Source organism: Oryx dammah, unplaced genomic scaffold (assembly GCF_014754425.2).
Source record: "Oryx dammah isolate SB20612 unplaced genomic scaffold, SCBI_Odam_1.1 HiC_scaffold_3337, whole genome shotgun sequence".
Taxonomy (NCBI): domain Eukaryota; kingdom Metazoa; phylum Chordata; class Mammalia; order Artiodactyla; family Bovidae; genus Oryx; species Oryx dammah.
The window spans coordinates 1-4,128 of NW_024073362.1; the positions used below are offsets into that span (position 1 = coordinate 1).

A 4,128-nucleotide genomic window follows, 5' to 3' on the forward strand; every position below is an offset into this window, starting at 1 on the left:
TGGGTTCAGCATTTGGGGGGACACATGTTGGCCAATGTAGAGCAAAACCTGTCATGGTATTGTAAAGTAATTATCCTCCAGTTAAAATAAATAAAAGACTGTTCTTCATAATCCTGCACAGTGGTCAGTATTCTCAGAATGAGGGTACGAGGTGAAAAAGGTGCAAAAGAAAATTAAAACACAAAACAAGTGTGATGATCAAAATGGAATCAAATGATGGGTCAGTGGGGGAACCGCCTTGCACAAAGGAGACTCACAGACCTTTTTGGAAAGGGGATTTCATGAGGAATAGTAGGTGGGTCCCAATTTAAGAGGAGCCTGAGGGTGGACTTGTTGGCCATGGAATGACAGTTCAGAGATGTGCAGCTGACTTAAATTGGAGTGACTTTGGCCTGGACAGGCCACTTCATCTGCCTCAAGCTTCTCTACTTAGAACTTGTTCTTCACTACAGTTCTGTACCCTTGCTGTCTCTTGCTGATTCCCACATGCCCTGGTGTCACTCTGTATTCCACGGAGTCTCACTTTCTCCACAAGTGAAATAAATGACCCAAGTTCCTGGACAGTACATATGCCAGTGCTCAGACTCTGGGCGCCTCACCTCTTGTCCCAGTACCTCTTGTGGTGGAGCTTTCCTCTTCACATAGTACTGCAAAGGATTGGGCCACAGATCCTTTATGATGATCTGCCAGGGAAATGAGCAAGGTCAGCACAGGGCTGGCCAGACCAAGAGCCCTCCCATGTACCACCACCAACTCCAACATATATCACCAGTTCTGGCCCAGTGGCTACATGGAACCGCACCTCAGTAATCCGGTCAGATTCTGAGAAGTTGTGGTCAAAGAACCAGTTGAAGAAGTTAATGCTGCTGTCATGGTGCCTGCAGCTGTATGCCTTACGTTCAAACCCCTGGTACCACTGAATTGGAGTCAAACAAGATGCTTGGTATTCTGCAGGAAAACGCGTATGGGAGAAAGACCTAAATCGTTTTCCAATTCAACCTACACTTTTCTGCCCCCACCTCCCAAATCCAGGGAACTGCTTCTTACCAGTGACATTAATCAGATACTCCTTAACAATCACTTCATTCTGGAAATACCTATTCCTCCAAAAGGACAATGTGATCTTGCAGTGATGGGTAGGATGCCTGTATTCCTCCACCTGCCAGGACAAAGGGTAGGGAGCTGGGGAGTGGGGTAGGTGTGCAACCTCTTTACAGAAGAGCTGTCCTTCCATGTTTTAGGGATAAACCATGTCCCTGCCCAGTCACCTCCCCTCCACAATCATCAGTGTCCCCTGCCTGACCTTCAAGTTGGTCATGAAGTGAAGCATGTCTTCATCTTGGTTGCTCATCAAAATTGACATTTGGGGGTGGTTCATAAACTGCTTTAAGTCAAGGAGCCTCCAGATACCAGAGGGAAAAGTGCTGGAAAAACAAAGCTAGCCTAAAGAGTAGAATGACATTGTTTGACTTCAACTTGCTACTAGCTAACTCGTCACATTTCTGTTGACACAAACTGTACGAATGCTGAATAAGGTCCAAGGTCTTCTGTTCCTAAGAGCATAAGCTTCATCGCAGCCCCTTGAAAGTTAGCTTAATTGTGGAAAACAAGCACTCCTATCTAGAACCAGTATGACCACTTACTCATCATAACCTCACCCCCAAATTCACTCAGCTTTTTAGAGAACTGGATTCCAGACAAGCCTTTTCTCTGAAGAGTCCCTGGTGCTAATGACAATTCTGATTGAGACCTCTGCAAACAAAGCCCAAGTATCAGTTTGTGCTAACCGTTATGCAAGGACATCACATCTACTTTCAGGAACAGATATGCAAGACGGTAACCAATACCCATCATCCAAAAAAGTAAATTTTGTACCAGAACTGCCAGATCTGTAAACTGCTCCTGCAATAGCCCAAGTTTAAAAAAAAAAAAAAATTCGCAAGCACCACACTAAGGGATACAACTTCAACCCAGAAGCCAGGGACTCCCTGGATGATGGCGCTTCTGTGTTCTAGATGCACCCTCCACCTCTGACAGTTCTTATGTTTCAGGCGAGCATGCACCCTTTCAGCTTTCTTATTCATGGGATCCAACTCCAGCTGCAGGGCCACCAACGCCTCCAGTGCAGGCCGGTCACTCGGGGCTCTGGGCCTTGGATGTTCCTGGCCTTGCTCCTCCGAGGACACCTGCTCCTGCTCCTGGTATACCACCACCTCCACCTCCTCCATGACGTCTAACACCAGCGAATCCTGTCTAACTCCTGCCCAATTCCCGCCACGTCTCCCTCCTCCAGGGCCACACCTTCCTCTACTGCCTCCCCCCAGAAAAGGGCGGCCTCCTTGCCTGCACACCACCTGGGGCCTGCATCGCCTCTGCCTCCCCCACCGGACTGGTAGGCCCCAGGGCCCCTCCCTCATGAAGACCCGGGCTCACAACTAAGATGCAGGATCCTGGGGTGCTGCCGCCTTCCGCTGGCCCCGTCTCACTCTCCATGCTGTTCTCTCCATAGCCCCCAGCTGCAAACAAGCTGGACACTAGAGCACAGCAGACAGCCTGCACAGTCCGCCCACCAGCCGCAGTATAAGTGGTACTCCAACGTCTTACTTGCCCACAACCAACGAACAGGGAAAGGAAGAGATGCAAGGGCAGAACCCTGTGCCACCACGCACGTCTAATATGGTGGTGGGAAGGGGTTGAACTCTCCACCCTGACCTCCAGACCTCATCATAGAACCAATCAAATGGAGTCTAAAGGTTTTAGCTCCTGGGACACGCCCCTTGGAATTCTGGGCCTTCCGCAGCAGGTGAAGAGCGGCCAAACCCCGCCCAGCACAAAGTGGGCGTGTCCTCGCAAGCTATTTGCCTGACTAACACTGTAGCTGTGCCTGAGGAGCGACTGGGAGAGCCAGGCCACCTTCCGGTGCAATCATCCTCAAGCTTGAAATTGCCCCTGGGGCAGCGGGCAACTCCCGAGTGCTCAGGGATCCACACAGGTGAGACAGGTTACCTGGGTACCTCAGGTTCAGAGTTGCTCACTTCTGGTCCAAACTGCAAGCCACGGGTTGGGGGTGGGGGGACTAGGAGGGAGGGGGGCAGGGTTGGGGGGTTGGGGGGAGTGCGTGGTGGAGGGGGTGGGGGAAGGTGGGCGGGTTGGGGGAGGGCTTACACCGACCTCACCATGTGCACGTGCTGCAGAGTCATCGCTAAACTTGTGCCTTAGGCTTGAGCAGTGTCAAGAATGCAGCCATCCTCTGAGGAAGAAGCAGAGCACTTTCCTCGGCTAGCTATCTGAGCCCCACAGTGCAGCTCCTAGCGAACCCCTCCTGGAGCCCCTGGCCTACAGTCTGTCAGCTCTTGGCATTTCCCACTGGCCTGCGGCTTAGAGCAGGCACCTGGGTAGTTAAGGATGTGCGCCTGCGGATGCACTTCCCAGAGGAACAGAGCTATTCTTGTAAGTGTTTCAAGTGGCCCAAAGTGCTCCTCCTGACCATTAGTTACTCCTACCTCGTGGCCCCATAGCTAAGGTGGGCACACTCAGGTTAAGTACCTGGACAGTTTCCACTGCTCACACTCTGCCTCCTAGGATGTCTGGTGAGCACCTACCTTACGCCTGACACACAGACCCCCACACACAAACAGGTGACACAGGTACACACATGTACACACATGTGTGCAACACAGAGACACAAATGCAAGCAGGTGTTTCATAGACTGAAGAACCAGTGGTTTGCATGAAATGCATAATTTCTTTATTTCTCACAGGAAAATGTTCATTTTGATCTTCAGATATGAAATATAGAGAAGTCCAACTTTCATGAAGGAGAATAATGCCTAGATTTTGATACAGGAAATATAGAGAACTCCATATTTCATGCTGGACAGTTCTTGTTTTATACATTAGAAATACAAAGGATTAAGTATTTCACAAGGAAACGGTGGTGCCCATAATTTCATGTATGAATTAGTGATAATTTCAATTCCATATTGGCTCCCCAGATTTTAATTACACACTTCATGTCAGTAAAATTTCATTGAGATTCATATAGGAAATGTATACAGTTTCAGAATCTAAGAATGGAAGTGTATGCTCAACTTTTCATATCTAAAATATATAGAATTCCCCATTCAT

At 49.2% G+C, this 4,128-nt stretch overlaps 1 pseudogene; it reads right to left on the reverse strand.

Moving 5' to 3' along the window:
- Positions 1-599: 599 nt before the first annotated feature.
- On the reverse strand, positions 600-2,493 carry LOC120859823 (annotated as a pseudogene).
- Between the last annotated feature and the right edge of the window lie 1,635 nt (positions 2,494-4,128).